This window comes from Bubalus kerabau, chromosome 9 (assembly GCF_029407905.1).
Source record: "Bubalus kerabau isolate K-KA32 ecotype Philippines breed swamp buffalo chromosome 9, PCC_UOA_SB_1v2, whole genome shotgun sequence".
Classification (NCBI taxonomy): domain Eukaryota; kingdom Metazoa; phylum Chordata; class Mammalia; order Artiodactyla; family Bovidae; genus Bubalus; species Bubalus kerabau.
Window position 1 is genome coordinate 44,636,885 of NC_073632.1, and position 24,748 is coordinate 44,661,632.

The 24,748-nt window shown below is 39.9% G+C and overlaps 1 long non-coding RNA gene across 14 annotated transcripts in view; it reads left to right on the forward strand.

Moving 5' to 3' along the window:
• Positions 1 to 24,748, forward strand: part of LOC129619788 (uncharacterized) — a 287,036-nt gene that overhangs the window by 31,214 nt on the left and 231,074 nt on the right. For 13 of the 14 annotated variants that reach the window (XR_008698114.1, XR_008698115.1, XR_008698113.1 and 10 more), the window contains 2 exons: positions 10,662 to 12,215; positions 18,620 to 19,074. This is a non-coding gene — a long non-coding RNA (uncharacterized LOC129619788). The remainder of the gene's footprint in view (positions 1 to 10,661; positions 12,216 to 18,619; positions 19,075 to 24,748) is intronic. The other variant, XR_008698124.1, reaches the window with a different exon arrangement.

Genomic DNA, 24,748 nt, shown 5'->3' on the forward strand with positions numbered 1-24,748 from the left:
TAAAGAAAGCTGAGAAGGCTGAGTGCCAAAGAATTGATGCTTTTGAACCGTGGTGTTAGAGAAGACTCCTGAGAGTCCCTTGGACTGCAAGGAGATCAAACCAGTCAATCCTAAAGGAAATCAGTCCTGCATATTCATTGGAAGGACTGATGCTGAAGCTGAAACTCAAATACTTTGGCCACCTGATGCTCAGAACTGACTCATTGGAAAAGACCCTGATGCTGGGAAAAACTGAAGGCAGGAGGAGAAGGGGATGACACAGGATGAGATGGTTGGATGGCATCACCGACTCGATGGACATGAGTTTGAGTAAGCCCGGGAGTTGGTGATGGACAGGGAAGCTTGGCGTACTGCAGTCCATGGGGTCGCAAAGAGTTGGACATGACTGAGCAACTAAACTGAACTGAACTTACCCCTCCCTGCCACCCTTCCCTCCGGTAACCATAAGTTCATTTTCTAAGTTTGTGAGTTGTGACAGTCGTTTAGTAATCTGATCTTGGAAGTGACATCCTATTACTCCTGCTATATTCTGTTTGTTAGAAGCAAGTCACTAGGTCCCATGCATTCAGGGGAGCGGCTGCATAACGGCTGACTAGCAGGATGGACGGAGAAGGCAATGGCACCCCACTCCAGTACTGTTGCCTGGAAAACCCCATGGATGGAGGAGCCTGGTAGGCTGCAGTCCATGGGGTCGCTAAGAGTCGGACACACCTGAGCGACTTCACTTTCACTTTCCACTTTCATGCATTGGAGAAGGAAATGGCAACCCACTTCAGTGTTCTTGCCTGGAGAATCCCATGGATGGAGAAGCCTGGTAGGCTGCAGTCCATGAGGTCGCACAGAGTCGAATACGACTGAAGCAACTTAGCAGCAGCAGCAGCAGCAGGATGGAGGCCATCTTAAAGGGCACCTACCACAGGCCTGTCACAGAAATCTTTTATCTATGCGTATTCTTGGTCACCAAATCCAAAACATACATTTAATCGTGGTTCACATGAGTGAATAGTCGATGAGATCAAAGAATGCTATTAGTAATTCTAAAGCAAAGCTAACTTGTACTGAGAAGAAAACATAAACCAATAGGAGGTACATGGGAGAGACCCAACTTCTGAGAAATTTACTTCTGAGAACACTGAAGACAACTGAGCCAGTTCAATTATATCAGCATTTATTAAGATCTCTGTGTCATGTACGCTCTGCTCTGCGTGAAGTCGACTTCGTATTTCCCTTCACACAAAAGCGTGCATTGCCTTGCTGCAGTGCATGGGGTCACAAAGAGGCAGACACGACTGAGTGACTGAACTGAACTGAACTTATTCCTAATTCCTAATTGTTTTAGGAATCCTAATCTGGGGCAGTGGAAGGGGAGGGTTGCTATGTTGTTGAAGTGTAGTATCCTTGGGCATTGGGTGGGTGGGTAGTGAGAGATGACATTGGATATACAGAAGGAAGCCATATTATGAAGCTAAAGAGTCATGGAAATTTAAAAGTAGGGGTTGTCTCAACCCATTAAGATCAATGAAGAAGACTTTGCCTTAATCTAGGCCTAATGAAATGATGAGGGCCTCTATTGGGCTGGCAGCCTCTATTCATGCTGCTTAGCTCATGATTGGCTTAATAAATGATTAGATGGCCCTGAATGATGATAAATGAATACTTCTTCAGAACTAGGAGATAGCTGAATATTTAGTCTCAAATAGAATTGCATATGAGTAATAACGCATGTCTATATAAAGTGAAAGTCACTCAGTTGTGTCCAACTCTTTGAGATCCCATGGATTATACAGCCCATGGCATTCTCCAGGCCAGAATACTGGAGTGGGTAGCCTTTTCCTTCTCCAAGGGATCTTCCCAACCCAGGGATCGAATCCAGGTCTATATGTGCATGTCTGTATACACATACTAAATACATAGTAGTGTTTGGAACTGATAATCTTCTCTTTTAGATTTAGAATGGGCCTTCTGGGCAATCCTTTTCTGAGGCTTAGATCTATTATGCAAATACCATTTGATAACTAGACTTTGTCCTTTTGATTAACACACTGTCTCCTAAATCAGAACTTACAGCCTTAAGGTACAAACAAGGTAGTAAAATTTAATTATGATCAAAAAATTTGGATTTGTGTGCAAATATTTAAAGTACAAGACATAGACTTATAGAAATATAGCTTAGGAAACTTGTTCCGTTACTTATACTTGGGACACCAGCCCCTTCCTCGTCATAGGAACTGTTAAAAGAAGTTCTGCAGGCCTCTCTTATCCAGGGAGGTGGGAGTGCTCTGACATACGCTCCAGTTTGTGCGGTACTCCTTCCACTAGAAGCCCTGGCAGAAATGCTCAGACAAGGCTGACAGCTTCTCTCACTCGGAGTAGTGAAAACTGTTAGTCTCTGCTCTCTCCTGGGAAAGGAACAGTCCATCCTTTCTCCTGAGTCTATGGGTACTTAGGCTGATTAAAGCCAGCTTTATCCATGCACACCTAGTGAATTTATATTCTTAGCAAAACAGCCAATTTGCTGAGAACAGTGGTCCTCAAAGGATAGTCTCTAGACTAACAGCAGCATCACCTGGGAACTTGTTAGAAATGCAGATTTCTGGACCTCAAACCAGACCAACTGAATCAGAAACTCTGGGAGTTAGGCCTAGCAGTCTGATTTTAACAAGCCTTCCTGGTGATTTTCATGCATGCTTAAGTTTGAGAGGAAAGAAAACCTCATTCTGAGTTCCAAGTTTGAACCAGGGATTTAGTTTTAAACCAGATCAATGGATCTCTGCATCTGTTGTGGGAAGAAATAATACAATCATCAGGGAGTCAGTTATGAGGAACGTCAAAGAGACTGTGAATGGATAATTGGGTGTAATGAAGAGAGAATCAGCTCCCTGGGAATTCCTACTGAAATCTGTTTGAGGGTATTTCCAACACAGAATTTTGTATGACATTTGGAAATATTATGCACATTGAAAAAGAATGCAGATTTGATAAGCAATAATGCATTTACTTATCAGCAAACACAGTCTGGGGCTCCCAAAGCTCCAGGCAGCCAGCTGTAGTTGGTCAGCCCAGCGTGGCCACAGAAACCAAGCCAAGTGTGTTCTGCTCAGAGAGGCAAGGCAGGAAGCCTCACGACTGGTTTGTTTCGGTTTGCGGGTGCCACTCCCCCACCCCCCTCTTCCTGTGTCATAGTTCCTTTGAGAACAAGTTCTTTAAAATGACATAGTAACCAGTTCCAAATGCAGAGAGGGGGAGGGGGGAAATATCTCATCCTTTTCTCAAAAAAAAATGTAATTAAGGCAGATTTTTCCCAGGATCTCAGTTATTCTTTGGCTGCAGATGTACCTTTGTAAGGGGTACAGCCGGGTCTCCCTGCACAGGAAGTAAATCAACTGGAAGTACTTCGTCCAACAGATGGATTTTGACCTAATTTGAAAATTATATTTTTGTAAAACAAATTATATTTTAAATTCAGCAGAGAAATTGCCATTTAAAAGGAATTTCCTGGCAGATCTTTTGCCAAGAATATAATTATTTTATTATTTATTTCTTACTACAGAAATTTCCATATACAATAAAACCTCAGTGAAGAAGATTTTTCAAGGAATTGGAGGATTCTTCTTATTCTTTTTTTTTTTGGATTGACAGAGGCTTAACTGAAAGAAAAATATCCTGTTTCTAACTTTTGTTGACAATCTTTCTAAAAACCTTACAATTGATTCTTCAGAATTAGTGGTAGTGGATATAATCAAGTCTTTCTTGGTGATTAAAGACTTGCGGCAACATTTTTATCAATTGGATAGTGATAGAAAATTAGGTTGAATTTGTGTTGACCGTAAAATGATACACTGAAAAAGAGTTACTAGAATATTGTTGGAATAAAACTGCTAGTTTTACTTCTTTTTAATTGATATTTTACTTAAGTATTCAGCAGAGAAGGATATTGGTTTACATAGAAACTTTTGGTGGTTGGGTCCTGGTTGAAGTTTAGCAGATTTACCTACTGAGTGTACATATATGTTTAGAAAAACTAATAAATAGGAAATGTATGTATATCTTTAGAAAAACTAGTAAATAAGAACTGAAGTGAGTTAAAATATCTTTGGATTAAACATGTGATTATATTCTCACTGGAAAAAAAAGGTAGTTGTTTAAGCCCAGTGGTTGTCTTTGTTTTCATATTTTGTTGGTATTAAGAAGTGGCCCTCAAGCAGGCCATATTCAAATTCGTGACTTGGACAGCCTTCTGCAGACAAACAAAATGGGAGGGGAAGCCAGGTTTAGCACCCTGATCGCTAACCTACTCTAGGATTAATTTAAATTCAGTAAAGCTTCTTATATCCCTGGAGGAGGGCATGCAACCAACTCCAGTATTCTTGCCTGGAGAATCCCATGGACAGAGGAGCCTGGCAGGCTACTGTTCATAGTGTCTCAGAGAGTCAGACATGGCTGAAGTGACTGAGTATGTACACAAAGCTTATTATACGTTTGCTATGGGACAGGGAGGCCTGGATTCATGGGGTCGCAAAGAGTCGGACACGACTGAGCAACTGAACTGAACTGAACTGATGATTATTAAGCTGTAATTCTTGGTGCCTCTGGAGATACAAAGATAAATAAGAGATGGGCCCAGCCCTCAGAGAGCTCACAGTATAGGGTGGGAAAACTTTGGAGTATGAAGTTGGGGTTGGGTAATGGAGTGATCCAACCAGGAGTCATATAATTTGAGAATCTTTAAATCTGTTTAGGTGGTGAATGCCATTGAGGAACACAGTGGGATGCTGATCCATTTTGTGTTACCACAAAAACTGGAATTGATCTTACAAGCAGAAAACATGCCTACTTAAAGCTATGTTTGTACTGTAAAATCACATCTGTGAACTCCCAGGCCCACAGAAATAACCCCCAAGCTGTTGAGCTAATAGGCAGAAGGGACTGTTTCCCATTTTTTTTGCTGTTGTTAATGTCAACATTTGTTGTTGTTTAGTCACTAAGTTAAGTCCAACTCTTTTGTGACCCCATGGACTGTAGCCCACCAGGCTTCTCTGTCTGTGGGACTTCCCAGGCAAGAATACTAGAGTTTGTTGCCATTTCCTTCTCCAAGGGATCTCGACCCAAAGACTGAACTCACATCTCCTGCATTGGCAGGCGGATTCTTTACCACTGAGCCACTAGAGAAGCCCAATGTTACTATGCTCCTCCTCAATTCATTATGCCATTTGCTAGCACTTGTCACTAAATAGGGTTTCCCAGGTGGCACTAGTGGTAAAGTGCCTGCCAATGCAGGAGACATAAGAGATCCCTGGGTCCAGAAGGTATCCTGCAGGAGGAAATGCTAACCCTCTCCAATATTCTTGCCTGGAGAATCCCATGGACAGAGTAGCTTGGCGGGCTACAGTCTATGGGGTTGCACAGAGTCGGACATGACTGTTGCTAAATAGTGACAAGTGTCAAAAGTTAAAGGACATGGAGACTTGAAAAAATTCTATCAATTTAGTTTAAAACTGTGATTTGGGAAATGATGACCCCTCATTTCTGTAGCAGGCTTCCCTGGTGGCTCAGATGGTAAAGAATCTGCCTGCAATGCAGGAGACCCAGGTTCAATCCCTGGGTTGGGAAGATTCCCTGGAGAAAGGAATGGCAATCCACTCCAGTATTCTTGTCTAGAGAATTCCATGGACAGAGGAGTCTGGTGGGCTACAGTCAGTGGGGTCGCAAAGAATCAGACACAACTGAGCAACTAACATACACTCACACTTGTCTCTCTGTGACTCCATTCTTGCCCTCACCCCACCAGTACCTCTGTCCTTTATCCAACCCCTTAAACTCCAATCTCTGTAGGGTTTTCTTGGTGGCTTAGATGGTAAAGAATCTGCCTGCAATGCAGGAGACCCGGGTTTGATTCCTGTGTCAGGAAGATCTCCTGGAGAAGGGAATGGCAAGTCACTTCAGTATTCTTGCCTGGAGAATTCCATGGACAGAGGAGCCTGGTGGGCTACAGTCCAAGGGGTCGCAAAGTGTAGGACATGACTGAGTGACTAACACTTTCACTTTCATTTCTGTAGCAGCTCAGAGAAACCCAGCGCTCTGTTGAGGGTATGGGAGCTTCTGAGGTGCTGAAGGAATTGACACTGTGTCCAAAAGGATTTATTGCCTTTCCAGCCTCAGCCAGGAGGTCCTTCCAGAAAGTACTCACTCTGCTTCTGGGTGTGGAGCAGGGATAGAAATTCCTAAATGGTAGTTATGCTCCTGGCTTAGCTTTATACTTTTCCTTGGCACTAACATTTCTTCAGAAAGTAGCTGCTCAATAAGAAAACTGTTGAAAGGTGCCACAAGCTGGAATTTGGAATAAATTTCTCTATAAAAACAGTGTTATAAAGATTATTGGGCTTTCCTGGTGGCTCAATCAGTAAAGAATCCACCTGCAATGCAGGAGACATAAGAGACGTAGGTCCAATCCCTTAGGAAGATCCCCTGGAGAAAGGAATGACAACCCACTCCAGTATTCTTTCCTGGAAAATCCAATGGACTGAGCAGCCTTGTAGGCTACAGTCCATGAGGTCGCAAAGAGCTGGACACAACTGAAGTGACTGAGCATGCGTGCATAATGATTAAGTTTAAATGAAATAGTGTTAAAATTCATTAAAAAAGATACAAATGGGTTGAATAGATTTTATGAGCTGGTCTTAGAAGCTACCCTCCTATCTATAATATTATTTATATGGAGTGGTGATTTCTTACTTTTTTAGATTCAATTAGCAGATGTTTATCTCAAGACTATCATGTAACAAGTATCTTCTGGACACACTGGGTCATGGGGACAAAAAAAAAGAGTCCTTCACCTCAAAGGATTGTTATAAAAATTAAATGAGTTATAATGTGTAAAACTGTTCTGAAGGGTGCCTGACTTAAAGAAAGTGCTTAATCAGTATTAGCTGGCCATTGCCCATATTATTGTATAGCAATGTAACAGACATGGTCCCTCTCCACAGGGAATTCAGACAACTTTCTAGCTGGGGCTGGTCTGTATTATTAGAGTTTCTTGGCATACAGGTCTCTAAGGGAGCAGCTGTTCTCTTGCATTTGGGGCTGGACTGCCCTGTGAGCAGTTGGTATCTGTCTGTGTGGCTTGACTAGTAAGCAGAGCCCTTTTCACTTTTCCCCTGGGGCTGAAGGATGGCGGAGCAGGGAAGCTGTGGGGAGCCGCCGGCTGCCTCTGGAAACTCTAACCCGTGGCCTTGCCTCCTGGGAATTGCAACCCTACCCCATGAGTGTTTACTTGCCAGCCAGGGCTGTGGATGTGAGGCCTGCAGGCTTGCAACCTCCTGTCCGAGGCTCTCAGGTTTGTGGACATGTGGGTCTCTCACTGCCTTGTGTAAATCCTGTGAAGACCCAGTTTAATAGTTCCACATGGACTTTCTGGCCTGATCTGGAGGAAGCAGGCAAGAGGAAAAACTTGACGTTTTCACTTTTCAAAATAGGTCAGGTTTTAAGTTAACTTCTTCAGTGATGAAATTCCAGAATTGTTTTGGACATCCTGAAGCAAACATACCAACTTCTGAAGCTGTCAAGGATTGGGGATGAAATTTTTACAGGCTTCCTGCTGCTAAGTGTTGTGGAGCACAAATTAGTCCCAAGTAGATTAAAGGGTGAAACAACTACACTTACATGCTGTTGAAAATCTTGGTAAAATGAAGCTTATTAATGCTTGAGTAACACCAAGGTATACGGTTCCATCAAGCTTAAGACAAACAGTGAAAGTGAAAGAAAGTGAAGTCGCTCAGTTGTGTCCGACTCTTTGAGACCACATGGACTGTAGCCTATCAGGCTCCTCTATCCATTGGATTTTCCAGGCAAGAGTGCTGGAGTGGATTGCCATTTCCTTCTCCGGGGGATCTTCCCAAGCCAGGAATCGAACCCGGGTCTCCCGCATTGCAGGCAGACGCTTTACCGTCTGAACAAGGGCAAATAGGAACTGTCCCTTGAAGAACCTAGTGGGTCTCTCCTCCACAGCTGATGCTCATCTCACCACGTAGAGGCTGCTTTTGTCTTTACTGATTTGTCCTTCATAAATAGCCCCTCTGCTTTCAGTGGACCCCTCTCTTCATTGTGGTTGGGGTTTCCCTGAATCCCCATTCTTGGTCTTGTCTTATGGTAGCATAATTTTCATTCATTCAGCAACTTCTGTATGTTTCCACTCTTAACTGATTTACATGTTAGGCATAAGGACCTGGCCTTTAAGGGAAATGAAGCAAAACAAAAACCAGATATAAAGCCATTTAGCCAAATATAGGTTCAGTTTTCCATCTTGGTAGGGTTTGCAGAATTTTATTTTGTTAATTTAAACTTTTCAGGTTAAAACTTGGACCAAGATTTACTAACAGTAAACATATCTGTTTTGTCCTCTGCTCTCAAAGTTCCTTAAAATGTAACTGTCTGGGGACAGTTTAAGAAAGTATCTCTCTATCAGTATTTACTGTGGGGAATACTGGGCACTTTGAAGAACTAGTAAGTCTTACTTTATTATCATCTTTAGATACAGAGCTTAAGGTTATCTGTTCCACAGTTCAAGATCAGCACAGAAAAAACTATAAGTAACTCAAGGACTGAATGCTGCCTGTATCCTTTAAATGTTGGTGAATGAGGAAGTGGCCACAAAGATCATGCAGGTAGACTTCAGATAAAGCCTCTTTTTAGTTTTAGATCTTTACAAATTAATCATTAATAATAATGATCCTTTAGATTTAATATAGGACTGATACTTGGATTTATAAATGAAGCATAGAGAAAAAAAGAACGAATATCTAACTGCTGAGATGATGTTTTCTGTGTTCTGTTTCAATGTCTGATTTCAAAAGACTGTAACTCTCCAGTGAAACCTTGAGTGGCAGATCACCAAATCATCACGGCAGCAGAGTATTCTTAGAGCTCAGGAGCAAGGGTGTCAGGAGCAAGGAGGTAACATGGGGTACATGTCAGTGGACTTCACTTCTGTATCTAGACCCACTGTTTTGATAGGAACAGCTGTGATGGTAAAAGTGACTTGGGAGCTTATTTAGACAGTAATTAAATTCTGTGACTCATTGAGCAAAGCTTATTAAACAAGAAGTACAACTACCTGTAACCAAGACTGATGACTTTCATTGAATGAAGTAAAATTTACCTGCCTTGAGATGGAAAGATTGAGGAATAGAAAAGTAGTATTGTGCCAAGGATTCACTGTACACTTGCGATCTACCCTGTTCTAGTTCTAGCTGTATGACACTGAGCAAGTTGCTTAACCTCTCTGGCTTCATTTTTCCTCCCTGTACAGTAAGGATGTATATATAAAGTTAATATAAAATAAAATGATAAACAAGTAAAGGGCTCAGTTCACTGCCTGGGGTACATAAAAAACAATGATTGTTAGTAGTATCCTCTATAGTTTCACTGGTATTTCAAGAATAAGAACATGGAAAAGCAATTTTAAATTTAGGGAAGAAAAATATGTAGATATACTCTTTTAGGAGGTAAAATTGAGATGACTACAAACATCATCCATGGAATTTACTCAGGATTTTGGTTAGTACTTTAAGGGAAAATACCAACATTAATTTTACTTTCTTAAAAGACAGTTTCACATACCAAAGTCATTTTATTTTCATGAGTCTAAGGAAATGAAAAAATTGAAAGGAAATAGCATATGAGTGTGACTATATTTTTTTAAAGTAGTAATAATGAATGTGATAGCACATTTATTTTCTTCAATGAAGAAGATTTTTAAGTATATTACAAAGTGGAAAATTCAGTATTCTTTCTATTTAATTATTTGGTACAAATAAAGATACTGTTATAATCATGCCATACTTTTAAAATAATACTACACTCCTTTTTTATTTTAAAGCAAGATGGCTAATTATGCTGTATTTTTTTTAACTTTAGCATTTACAAAATGCTTTTAAGTTTTTGAAGCACTTTTATGCTCTTTTAATAACAATCCCCAGGTAATTTTGTAAGGTAGTCAGAGCAAGTACGATACTATTTTTTACATTCTGCAAGTGAGAAAAAAAGCAAAAGAGGTTGAAAGACCCAGCTAGTTGGGGATGGGGTAGACACTCAATAATGTTATATTTAAAACTTCAATTTTTTTAGAATGTATAGTTTGAAACCATTTAGATTCATCTACCAACCAGTTCTTGCCAGGAGGCAGAATATTTTAATCTCCACTTCACTCTTTAATCTCAATGATGAATCTTCCCAATTTGTCTTCCCACTTAATCATACAACCTCATTGTCAGAGTTCTCTATAAATTATATTCCATTTTCTGGAAAATAATGTCTTAATTTACAATATGATTCTGTGGCACCTGTGTACTATTTCAAATGAATTATTGTTACTGTAAACTGACACCAGACCCTGAAAGTGTCAAATTTAGTGACTAGTTAGGTAAGTATTATAAATGCCAATCTCATGTTTGGATGAAAACTGAAAGTTTAGTCATCCAGACATATGTAAATGCTAGATGATTGAGACATATTTCTTTTAATTTTTCATATAGACCATGGTTTCACATAGATACAACTTGAGTGAGGAAAGTTTGGGAAATGTTGCTGAGTGCCCCAGCAAGTGGCTGTTGGTTGGGGGTGTTTTCATAGGCTTTCTTTTAAGGAAACTTTCCTTCACTGTCCAGAGTCTGGCCATGCTTGGGACCTGCTGGATGACAGATCCACCTGCTAGTTTCTAGTGTGGACCCAGCTGGTGAGACTTTCATTCTTAGAGAAGATCCATCTACAGGATGTGCTGAAAATGGCAGTGGGAGAAGAGAAGCAACATCAAGTCAGCTGCCTTCTTGCCCAAGGCAGGCTGATGAGAAACCCTTAAGAAAATAATCCTGTAATTTTGAGATGTCCTTTGTAAATAAAGGCAAACTGCTTCCTATCTTTCAGAGAAGGCAATGGCACCCCACTCCAGTACTCTTGCCTGGAAAATCCCATGGATGGAGGAGCCTGGAAAGCTGCAGTCCATGGGGTCGCTGAGGGTCGGACACGACTGAGCGACTTCACTTTCAGTTTTCACTTTTCACTTTCATGCATTGGAGAAGGAAATGGCAACCCACTCCAGTGTTCTTGCCTGGAGAATCCCAGGGACGGGGGAGCCTGATGGGCTGCTGTATATGGAGTGGCACAGAGTCGGACACGACTGAAGTGACTTAGCAGCAGCAGCAGCAGCAGCAGCTTCCTATCTTTACACTACTTTGAAATTCACTCTTCACCACTCCTCACCCGCTTCCCTGAATCAGCTGAGTCACTTAAATGATGGGAATTAAATGCTGTAAAAGCTGGAACCATGTGTTTAAAAGAGGTTTGGGAAACCTTACTTAGGGCTTCCCTGAATTGAAGTAATTAAGGAAACAGTCACCTCTTTGACCCTTGGGAACTTATGATTTTTTGTTTAGCAAACACCTGTAACTTTTACAGCCTGTAGTGCTTTCTTTGAGTTTGGTCACCTTGCACTGTGTTATTTCTGCTCTTATCTTTTTTATACACACGGTTTGCTTTCCCAATTAGTCTGAAGAACAAGACACATTTTATAGTTGTATATCTCTTTAAGCTCTTACATAGTTACCCTGTTAATCTACACAGAGGAGATACTCAACACAGTGGTCACTGCTAATAATAATTACAGATTTCCTCTTTGAGATGCTGATACTTCCCATCCCCCACATGGGAATGGAGAGTGTATCGCTTTCCTAGAGAGGCATTTGTGACCTTAGTAAGTTGACACATGGGTGTATATAAACATGGCTGAGTTGGAAAAAATGACTCAGAAATTATTCAGAGAAATCAGTTTAAATATCAAAGACTTATAGCATTCACCCTGCTTAAGAGATCTTAAGTTAGATTAATAAAAAATGTAATAGCTTGTTCATATAGGCTGATCATTCAGGCCACCCAAGATAGGTGTTCTCTTTCTCTCTGTATACCCCTTGCTCACCCAGCACCTGCTTCACCTACACTTGCTCCTGCCCCAGCTGATGATTATTTTAATCCATCAGAACATCTCCACCTGATAGCTTTTCAAAGGGGTGGTAAGGGGCCCCCTGCTAGTTTCCCTGGTAACCCATGAGTCAAGCTGATGTCAGTTCCCCCTATAAGTGGTAATCTCCACTCTCCTTCCGGGATCGAAGACTGCTGCCATGTCCTGCCCCGTTCTGCTGTGTCCTGCCCACTGCCAGCTGCACACGGTGGGGTGTCACTCTAGGACCTTGATTTAGACATGTTAGCTACTCCTATGAAACCGCTGATGTCTCTGTCACTGATTCCAGGCTCTAAATTTGGTTCTAAACCTGGGTGAATACAGGCCCGGCAGTGCAGGCCAACACAGTCCAAACTGAGTTCAATTAACGTAGTTTTTTTCTTTCCTTGTAGCTAGTCTACTACATTTTAGACAAGGAGTTAGGTTCAGAAACTTTTCTGGGGGTTCAAGGTAAACTGTATACCTGCAATGTTTTTCCATTTGGAGAAGACACAGAGAAACGTCTGTTTACTCAAAGGACCAAGAGAGTCACACAAACTTCACTAAGGAGCCTAAGTAGATATATCTTCTCAAAACGAGCCACTCTTGAGCTGATAATCACACACAGAAGGTGCCTCAGCTCACCACCTTAGATACAGTAACTTCAACAGCATCACACCTCTCCTTCTCCACCTCCCTCCCCTTGTGCCCTCTTCAGATTTTAGATTTGCCTTTGTTTTATTGGGAGGGACATCTTGACTTTTGTCAGTGAATAGTATTTTGGAAGCCAGTCATTCTGGAAACAGCAAGCAAAAAAGTCCTATTGGAAATGGAGATGTCCTTCTGGGGTTAACCATGGAAACAGGCATTTCTTTTCTTTGCTTGTGGAGAGAGAGATTTGGCGTGTGTGTGTGTGTGTGTGTGTGTGTGTGTGTGAAGTCATCAAGGTAACAGCACATTCCATTCCAGGGATTTTAAAATAATATATGGCTGTGAAATGGAAAATGGAGGTAATTCTATATTTGGTAATTTGGTCAACTTTCTTTTGAATTGTACAGATAATATTTATTTTTCTTGCCTAATTTTTGCCAACACGGTTTGTCTATACAACACAAATAACCAGAACAAACCTAAAGAATGCTGTTAGTGGGGCTATCTCTTGTTGTTTTATGTTCATAATGACCTTTAAAGTTGGCTTTAGGATTTTAAGATATATTTGTAGAGTGTATTTCTCAAAACAACTTCACTCTGTGTATAAACAAGGTTTGTTTTGAAGGACATCGGACATTCTGCCTGCTTGAAATGCCTCTTCGAGACCACACATCACCTTGGTTGGAAATTGCTTTCATTAGCAGCCAGTCTGATCCCCAGAGACTAATTCGCTAAGTAAACTTCTATATCATTTAAACTGTCTTAGACTCAATTTCCTTATTTGTAAAATAAGAGGTTGAAGAGTCTATTTCTCTAGTCTATTTTTTCCCTGTTTTCTTCTCTTTCCCAATTGCTCACTTTTGTGTTTAGTGTTTTTCTGTATTCAGTTTGCAAAGTGTTAAGATAATTTTAATTATACTACAATCAAAATGTCAACTTCTAATCTTAAGAAAACAGATTCTAATTAACTAGGATTGCCCTTAAGCACTTTCTTATCAAGGAAGTGTTCTCTCTGCAAATCCCTGATAACCTTTCTCTATAAAGACTCAAAGAAGTTCTTAACCTCCACTTGAACTGCCTTTCTTACTTCAGACCTTTCCATCATCTTCATTACCTTCTATGTTTCCACTAGTGGGCTAATGGCTACCAGTAGTTGATGTAGAGAAAGCCTCAGGTTTATCAGGTCTTACTGTTTTTTGGAATAGCAGGCAGTGTAAGTACAGTTTATCTTCACTTTCTTATAAGCTCTTAAACTGAGAGGCACACATCTCTGTTGTGAGAGAGAGACTTAATTTTATATACATGCCACATCATCTTTATTCATTCATACATCAAAGGATACTTAAGGTTATTTCCGTATCTTGGCTATTGTAAACACTGTTGCAAAAAACATGGGAGTGGGGAGGGAGCACAGGGAAGGCATATATCTTTTTGAACTAGTGTTTTTATTTTCATCAGATAAGTACCCAGAAGTGGAATTGCTGGATCATATGGTATTTGCATTTTTAATTTTTTAAGGAGCCTCTATGCTACTTTCCATAGTGGTTGCACTAATTTATAGTCCCACCAACAATGCACTTGGAGCTTCCTTGGTGGCTCATTAGTCAAGAATCCACTTGCAAATGCAGGAGGCAGATTAGATCCCTGGTCCGGGAAGATCCCACATACCATGAAGCAGCTAAGCCCATGCACCACAACTATTGAGCCTGTGCTCCACAGCAAGAGAAGGCACTACAATGAGAAGCCCGCACACCACAGCTACAGAGTAGACCCTGCTCACCCTGACTAGGGAAAGCCCATGCAGCAACAAAGACCCAGCACGGGCAATAAATAAATAAAATTCTCTTAAAAAATTGTATGCGGGTTCCCTTTTCTCCACATCCTCATCAACTCTTGATTATTTCTTGTCTTTTTGGTAATGACCAAATAGCAAGGTAATATTTCATAGGTTTTGATTTACATTTCCCTGATGATTAGTAATACTGAGGATCTTTTTATGCAACTATTGCATATCTTTATGTCTTCCTTGGAAAAAAAATGACTATTCTAGACCCTCTGCTCATTTTTGTTCTCCTCTCATTTTTTAATTTATTATTATTTTGCTATTGATTTGCATGAATTCTTTATATATTTTGAAAATATTTTCTCCCATTCAGTAGGTTGCCTTTTAATTTTGTTGATGGTTTCTTTTTAGATTTCTGCAGTCCCACTTGTTTATTTTTTATTTTGTTGCCTCTACTTTTGGTGTCAAATCCAAAAAACTATTGCCAAGATGGATGTTAAGAAGTTCATTATCTATGTTTTCTTTTAAAAGTTTTATGATTTCAGGTCTTACATACAAATCTTTACTGCATTTGAGTTATCTTTCGTGTATAATGTAAGACAGTGGTCTAATTTCATTCTTTTGCATGTGGCTGTCCAATATTCCCAGTACCATTTATTGAAGAGACTGTCCTTTCCCTCATTGTATATTCTTGTTGCCTTTGTTATAAATTAATTGACCATACATGTGTGGGTTTATTTCTGGGCTCTCTATTCTGTTCCATTGATTTATTTGTTTTTATAGGAATACCATACTGTTTTGATTACCATCACTTTGTAATATAGTTTGAAATCAGGCCCTGTGATGCTTCTAGATTTGTGTTTCTTTCTCAAGATTGCCTTGGCTATTCAGGTGAGATTGTCAGCTTTTCCTGAAAAAACACATTCCACCTTATAGTTAGGTATATTTCCACGTGGTACAAGACATCTTATGAGTATCCATTATGTGTTAGACATCAGGCTGGGTTCCAGGTGGGAAATATAGAAAGCTAAACTGTATGCTTATTTCTAGCAACTCAGCTTCTAGCAATGGAGCTCCTCTCACTCCTGATACACCTAATAATTTATATACCATTAAATGTATAGTGCAGGTAAAATTGCCATGTTTAGTCTTGAATAACACCTGATTCCACCTGAAACTGTAAATAGTCTTGAGTTTACTCAGAACTTAGCTTTCATGCAGCTACCTCAAGTTCAGTCTCAATGAAAGGTGAGCAAACCTTGAAAATGCTCTCAGTAGTTGAAGCATAAGCTTAGAAAAGTAATGAAATGTACACCCAGACAAGAACTGTTGAGAAAGTTTCATATCACTCTCCAAATTGAAAGTGGTTGCAAAGAAAAGCACATTTAATGCACCTTATTATCTTCCCATCTTTCCTTCCGTCCTTCCTTCTTCTTTGCTTATAAAGGCTATAAATGTTAGTATAGGCTGTTAGAGTTTCCAGAAGAAAAAGCACCCCAACCCTGCACTGTGTACTTTCTCCATTAATCAGTGAGACTCTGAGTTATAAAACACATCTTAGAGATAGCCCAAGAAATCACTAAACATTTTGCCATTTTGTGATTCACTTTAATAAGTGACAATTGAGAAATAGACAGTTCTGGGCTACTCTAAAGTAAGTTATGGTCCCCCAGCTCAGCAGTTAGTTCCAACAGGGCCTCAATACTTTTTACAGCTATCAGTTGAACACTTGTGCAAACTGATGCTGTCATTCCAAATGTTTCTGCCAAGTTTCTGCTGCCAGGAGCTGTTGAAGGTTTTACTAAGCCTTTTCTTAAGACAATCTATGTTTTCCCTCTGATGAATGATTTAATCTGATTTATTGGGGAAGTAATTTTTTGAGAATGATTTAGTATCTTAGCATTAATCCTTTATTTGTGGTTTTAACTTGCTTCTTAGAGTAAAGGATTTTTACCTTTATTGTTATTTCTCTTTTATTGTTTCAACTTAATGTTTGTTCTAATCTTAGAAGTATAATCTCTTATTTATTTGAACTTTGAGGTGGGTGGGTGTAGAGGGGAAGCATTTTAAGAAATATGGTCATAGACAAGAAAACAGTCCTAACAAAAGTAAACATGACCCATTTCAGAGCTGTAATTTAAAATTCCTCAAATACTACTATTTTTTTTTAAGGAGACCTTCCCCAATATATGATGTAGGGAGTTAGGTAATTTTTTTAAAATTATCTTTGAGGCTTTTCTCATTTTGCTCATGACCCTTATTTCACTCTTGGTATATATTTGAAGAGCAATACATTATTTTTTTTCATCACAGAGGTTAAGCTTTTTGAAGTAAAATATGTAAGTTTTGATCATGAATGTAGAATCTAACCCAATTTAGTTGATCTTTACACCCCATGTAATCGAAAGATCCTAATTGTTTTTCTTATAAGAACCTCACATCATATGCTGAATCTGATTCCCATAAACAAATATCAAAACAACCAAGGAGACAGAGCAAATACATCTTGCGGACTGAAGCAGTAAAATGGGTTATCATATTTACTCTTGGCCGATGACAAGTCTATTAATGTTTACAAGGAAAATGCATTTCCTCATTCATTCATTCAACAGTTAAACCATCTTTCTTGCAAGCCTCCTATGTGTAGCGATAGCCATTCCAAATTATGGACTATCAATCTATGACCTGCAGGCCAAATCTGGCCAACTGCCTATTTTTGCACAGCCCATGAGCTAAGAATGGTTTTCACATTTTTTTAATAATTAGAAAAATCAAAAGAAGAATAATACTTTGTGGTTCATTAAAATGATATGAAATTCAAATTTCAGTGGTCAGAAATAAAATCTTAATGGAATCATAGACACACTTCCATTAGTAATTTTCTAAAGCTGCTTTTATGCTAACAAATCAGAGCTGGAGTACTTGTAACAAAGACTCTGTCCTACAAAGTTTAAAACATAGACTGCCTGGCCCTTTACATAAAAAGTTAGCTGATCCCTGTTCTAGACCCTGGGAATTTAACATGAGAAAAATAAGAAAATTTTCTGCACTTATGAAAATTTTCCATTCTAATAGGAAAACAAAAAGCATAAATGAACAAGATTGCTTCCAACTGTTGAATATATTATAAAGACAATGAGACATTTGATGTGATGGATAGTGACGGTTTGGGCTTCCCTTGTAGTTCAGCTGGTAAAGAATCCGCCTGCAATGCGAGAGACCTGGATTTGATCCCTGGGTTGGACAGATCCCCTGGAGAATGGAAAGGCTACCCACTCCAGTATTCTGGCCTGGAGGATACCATAGACTGTATAGTCCATGGGGTCGCAAAGAGTCGGACATGACTGAGCGACTTTCGCTTCACATAGTGAAGGTGGTTAACTTAGATGGGTTGGTCAGAGGAGTCCCCTGTGACAGTGAAGCTGAGAGCTGAATGTCAAGGAGTCAACCATGAAGCACCTGGAAACAGAGGGTCTCAGAGGGAACAGGAACTAGGAAGTCTCAGGACGCATGGCTGGATCACAGAGAGATGGGGACAGTAGAAGGAGGTGAGATCAGAGAGGGAGTGAGGGTTAGGCAGGGGCCAGCTCACAGAAGGCCTTTGTATTTTTCTCTATCGGCAGAGAAAATTCTCTGAAAGGTTTTAGCATGGGAATGACATGATGCTGAATTCCACTTTAGACAGATCAACTTGATGATTGTATGGAAAAGAGATTCTAGTGGAAGCCAAAGTGGACACAAATGGGCTGCTGCAGTGGACCCAGAGAGAGAGGGTGGTGGTTTGACTTAGGAGTGCAGTTGAAGGAAGGGAGGAATTGGGTAGATTTAGAGCTTAGCATGGAGGTGAAGTGTCAAGGCTTGCTGAGGTGGAAAGTGAAGGAAGGAGAGAAACAGGACTACACTCAGGTTTTTTCCCCAAACTTGTGCCATTTCCTAATGTAAACTGTTCTGCATGCATGCATGCTAAGTCGCTTCGGTCATGTCCATAGTCCCCAAGGCTCCTCTGTCCATGGGATTCTCAAGGCACAAAGTATACTGAAAACTATTAAAATATATGAACTAGACATATCTCAAATAGAACTTTCTTTCTATGTAATGGATGTTGTTCATTTGTTTTGTACTAGAAATGTGGTTGTGCATCTACACCTTGGTGTCTGACTAATTTTTGTCTTTATTGTCTTTCTTGAATGTATTAATAGGAAATAACTGACATCATCCACAAAGGCATATGTGGTATTGGAGAAGACCCTTGAGACTCCCTTGGACTGCAAGGAGATCAAACCAGTCAATCCTAAAGGAAATTAACCCTGAATATTCATTGGAAGGACTGATATTGAAGCTCCAGTACTTTGGACATCTGATGCGAATATCTCACTCATTAGTAAAGACCCTGATGCTGGGAAATATTGAAGGCAGGAGGAGAAGGGGATGACAGAGGATGAGATAGTTGGATGGCATCACCAACTTGATGGACTTGAGTTTGAGCAAACTCCGGGAGATGGTGAAGGACAAGGAAGTCCATGGGGTTGCAAAGAGTTGGACATGACTGAGCAGTTGAACAGCAACAACAGCAAAGGCAAATAAACCAAGAGGAAAGACAGCTTTTAACTTTAAATACACATGAGGACCTCTTTCTCCAGAGACTGAGGAAGAGGTAAGTGTGACCATGAAATGCCAGGTTTTTTGTTTATTGATTTGGTTGCACCTTGTATTAGCTGTGGCACATGGGAGCTTTGATCTTGGGTTGTGGCAAGTGGACTTTTGGGTTGCAGCAGGCAAAATCTAGTTCCCTGACCAAGGATTGAACCTGGGTCCCCTGCATTGGAAGCATTGGAAGTCTTAAGCTCTGGACCAACAGGGAAGTCCCTGAAAGACCAGTTTAACACCATTTGTAAACTTTGCCTTACACAGGTGATCTGTTGTTGATTTGTAGATAACAGGGAAATAACCAGATTTCCTTGTGACATTCTCATAACAGATCTTTGTGACATTGATTCAGTTGTTTTAGTTCAGACTATTATAGATATGCCAAAGCCTTTGACTGTGTGGATCCCAATAAACTGTGGAAAATTCTGAAAGAGATGGGAATACCAGACCACCTGACCTGCCTCTTGAGAAATTTGTATGCAGGTCAGGAAGCAACAGTTAGAACTGGACATGGAACAACAGACTGGTTCCAAATAGGAAAAGGAGTTCGTCAAGGCTGTATATTGTCACCCTGTTTATTTAACTTATATGCAGAGTACATCATGAGAAATGCTGGACTGGAAGAAACACAAGCTGGAATCAAGATTGCTGGGAGAAATATCAATAACCTCAGATATGCAGATGACACTACCCTTATGGCAGAAAGTGAAGAGGAACTCAAAAGCCTCTTGATGAAAGTGAAAGTGGAGAGTGAAAAAGTTGGCTTAAAGCTCAACATTCAGAAAACGAAGATCATGGCATCCGGTCCCACCACTTCATGGGAAATAGATGGGGAAACAGTGGAAACAGTGTCAGACTTTATTTTTTTTGGCTCCAAAATCACTGCAGATGGTGACTGCAGCCATGAAATTAAAAGACGCTTACTCCTTGGAAGGAAAGTTATGACCAACCTAGATAGCATATTGAAAAGCAGAGACATTACTTTGCCAACAAAGGTCCGTCTAGTCAAGGCTATGGTTTTTCCTGTGGTCATGTATGGATGTGAGAGTTGGACTGTGAAGAAAGCTGAGCGCCGAAGAATTGATACTTTTGAACTGTGGTGTTGGAGAAGACTCTTGAGAGTCCCTTGGACTGCAAGGAGATCCAACCAGTCCATTCTGAAGGAGATCAGCCCTGGGATTTCTTTGGAAGGAATGATGCTAAAGCTGAAACTCCAGTACTTTGGCCACCTCATGCGAAGAGTTGACTCATTGGAAAAGACTCTGATGCTGGGAGGGATTGGCAGCAGGAGGAGAAGGGGACGACAGAGGATGAGATGGCTGGATGGCATCACTGACTTGATGGACGTGAGTCTGAGTGAACTCCGGGAGTTGGCGATGGACAGGAAGGCCTGGCATGCTGCGATTCATGGGGTCGCAAAGAGTCGGACACGACTGAGCTACTGATCTGATCTGATCTGATTATAGATATCTAGTTGATGGGCCCATCCAACCAAATAGCAATCACCTGTATTTTTCTAGGCTGTAGAAATACTTTATTTGCAGAAAGAAAACATGTTTCTCCCAGTTTTGTCAGCATAGTCAAACAATGATGTACATCAGCAAGAACTTATGAGAAAATGGGGGATATCATAGTACCAACACTATTATTAAAAAGACAGGAAGAAACTTCAAAACCTTTGCTAGACTTTTTTCTCTCTCTAATCTTCTATAAAAAGAAAACCAGAACTTTAAACCTCCCCACAGGTGATCATTTTAGCTACACTAATTACTCATGAAGATTACATGACTTTGAACAGTTGTGGTCGCTGAAATGGTTGAAAAGATCGAATGAACTGGGTGATAGGATGGTTGTAATAATCAGCATCAGACTCTGCAACTTTTGGTAGATTGTGTGTGAGGGTGGAGGGAAAGAAAGACTTGAATTTGAATTCAGACTTGAGCTTTTGGTGGAGTGATTACGGCCTTACTGAGACAGCAAACCTGCAGAGGGAATGTAAAACTTAGGGAGTGAGGGAGATGATTTCAGTTTGGAGCCTATGTTGCATTTGGGTTGTGTGTGAATAATCCACTTGGAGACGTCCAGGAAGTAGTTAGAGATAATAGGTCTGCAGTTCATAGAAGAGGTTGAGATGAAAGATTTAGAGGGACTTTAGAATCTTGGGAGTAAATACGATAGCCCAGAGAAAATGTACACAGTGAAAAAGACTGATATTTACTCTCTAAGGAAAAGGAACAAGAAGAAGCTTGTAAAGGAGACTGCAAAGGAAGAATCAGAAAGATCTGTAGTAAACCACTGGTATGAGAAGCCATAGAAGTCACAAGACTATTTTTTTTATATTGTGTCATATATTTATTTATATATGTATATATTTTTAATTCTCTTCTGATTATGTTATCTTTTTACTTAAAACACTTGGCTCTCAGAAAGAAATCCCTAATCCTAAACAGGCTGTACACAGGGATTGTCAAACTATAGCATTCATCAGAATTCTTGGAGGGCTTATTAAAAGAAGACTATTTTAAAAAGTGAACTGTGGTGTCAAATGCTGAAGGAAAGGTAAGTGAGAAAACAACTGAAAGTTTCCATTGAATTTATTCGTACATAGACTTAGGTATCTTTCTCAGAGCAATTCTGGTAGAGCAATTCATGGCAGAGAAACCTGGATTGTAGTGATTAAGGGTCAAGTGGGAAGTGAGAGAACAAAGTGCATATTGTCAAGTTTTTCAGAAATTTGACCGCGAAGGGTAGAATTGCACTAAGACACTGGATTAAAGACATGTTGGAAAGAGGAAGATTCTCCCTTTCTCTACCATAGTATTTGAGCTTGTTTAAATACTGAGAAGATTTAATATATGAGAGTGATTAATTACAGATAAGTGTCCCAGAGACCATTGGAATGAATATTCTAGTAATTGTTGAGGGTTTAGCATTATATATATACTAAGTCACTTCAGTCACGTCCAACTCTTTGCAACCCTATGGACTGTAGCCCATCAGTTTTCTCTGTCCATGGGATTCTCTAGGCAAGAATACTGGAGTGCGTTGCCATGCCTTCCTCCAGGAGATCTTCCCAATCCAGGCATTGAATCCTGTCTCTTATATCTCCTGCACTGGCAGGCAGGTTCTTTACCACTAGTGGGAAGCCCCATATGAAAGGATGGCTAGTGCTATTTTTCCAGTAGAAGAGAAATGGAGAGTTGAAAACAAAAGTAGATTTGCTAGATTAGAGAGAAGTTCAGAAGTTCCCTTATGATGACTACTATTTCTCAGGGAAGTAGGAGTAAAGATTATGGGATGAAAGTGCAAGATAAAATGTAGCTAGCAGAGATTTGGGGGAAAGGAGCAAGCTTAAAGCAGAGTGGGAAATGTTCATGGCTAAGGAGTCCTGGTAGGTTCCCTGACAGCCACTTTGGAGAGCCAAGCAAGAGTAGTGATCACAGATATATGATCACAAATTGCCCAATTGTTACCTCTCACCTGCACCATGCAATGCTGGACCAAACTTTTTAAATTGCATGCAAAGAGTAAATAGTTGAGTTCACCTAGGGATGGAGTTTTGCCAAGTAGATGCTATAGAAAGACAGGGGCATGGGAATTCTAGACTATTGGTAAGAGAAGTAGTCAGAATGTTCAAAACATGAGATCTATGCAGAGTAATAACAGAAGTGAAGACTGGAGAGGGCTGTTGGACAATAAAAGAGTAGCCGAGGACTAAAGGTTCTGATGACTTGCAGCACTCCTTCTAGATTCATTATGTATTTGATAGATACTCAATTGAGAGTAAGGATATACAGATGGCTACTTCCAAGTCCAAACATCAAAGATCACATGACTCCCATGCATATATCCCATTCCTCCATTAACACCTCTATTTCAACTGAAGGGATCAGTTTGTTCAACCAGAATATATCACCCTACCTCTGTACCTTTTGTCCTAGCAATATCCTGTATTAATACCTATTCCACTCCTTTTTGCGTATTCAAATCTTACCCATCTTTTAAGGCTTGGCTTTCCCTTTATTCACAGAACTTTCAACTGAGGGAAAGCAAGGGGGAAAAAATGCCCTGACATTTACTGAGCACTGATTATCTTCTAGGAAATGTACATTTCACATGCAATTCTAATTTAATTTGGACACCGGCGTGTTCAACTTCCCTTTAATTTTCCTTAACTTTATTTTATATTGGCGAATAACCAATTAACAATGTTGTGATAGTTTCAGGTGGACAGCAAAGGGACTCAGCCATATGTATACATGTATCCGTTCTCCCCTAATCTCCCCTCCCATCCAGGCCGCCGCATAACATTGAGCAGAGTTTCCTGTGTTATACCGTAGGACCTTGTTGGTTATCTATTTCAAATATAGCAGTATGTACATGTCCATCCCAATCTCCCTAATTATCCCTTCCCCTCATTCTTCCCCCCTCCCCTGCCCTGGAAAACATATGTTTATTCTCTAAATCTGTGAGTCTGTTTCTGTTTTGTAAATAAGTTCATTTATATTTTTTATTTTTAGATCCTCATATAAGGAATGTCATATGATATTTTTCCTTCTCTGTCTGACTTACTTCACTCAGTGATGACAGTCTCTAGGTCCATCCATGTTGCTGCAAATGGCATTATTTCATTCTTCTTAATGGCTGAGTAGTATTCCATTGTATATATATACCACATCTTTATCCATTCCTCTGTCGATGGACATTTAGGTTGCTTCCTTGTCTTGGCTATTTCAACTTCCTTTTGAATGTGAGTTATCTATATTGTCTTTAACATTATACGGCATTTCTCCCCATGTTTACTTGTTTTGAGAGATTTTTGTGTCTATGTCTCAACCTTATACTGATAGTATTTTTTGATGACTTAATTATATTGTATTTTCTGTAGTACCACTCATTCTGAAAGGTGCATTGCAGGCATAAATTCTTACTTGATTAGGAATATGAAAATGCAGATAATACACTAAAGAGTATAGAAAAAGGAAAACGAATATGAGTACCAAACATTATCCCTTATAAATTCATGATATGTGATGGGAATTGGGAAAAATTTGAGAAATACTGCCCTAGTGTTCAAAATATGAATCTACTTTCTAAAAGTGGATAATTTATTATTTCAGTAGACTCAGATCTGATACATTTATAATAGAATGTCTTGTAGCCAATTCTACATGATTATTTCATTTGAAAGGTAGCCAAATATGATATAATGGGTAGAGGCATAGATTTCTTTTAATCCATTGTGTTTCCATATATTTACATGAGCTGACAATTCAAAAAAATAAAATTCAGTCTTTGACCTATTTTGAAAAAATGAACACTTTATATAATTTGGATAGTTGCACATATCTGAAATCCAAAATATATAAAGAACTCACACAACTCAATAGCAAAGCAAAAACAATCTGATTAAAAAATGGGTTGCTGCTGCTGCTGCTAAGTCACTTCAGTCGTGTCCGACTCTGTGCAACCCCATAGACAGCAGCCCACCAGGCTCCCCTGTCCCTGGGATTCTCCAGGCAAGAACACTGGAGCAGGTTGCCGTTTCCTTCTCCAATGCATGAAAGTGAAAAGTGAAAGTGAAGTCGCTCAGTTGTGTCCAACTCCTAGCGACCCCATGGACTGCAGCCTACCAAGCTCCTCCGTCCATGGGATTTTCCAGGCAAGATTACTGGAGTGGG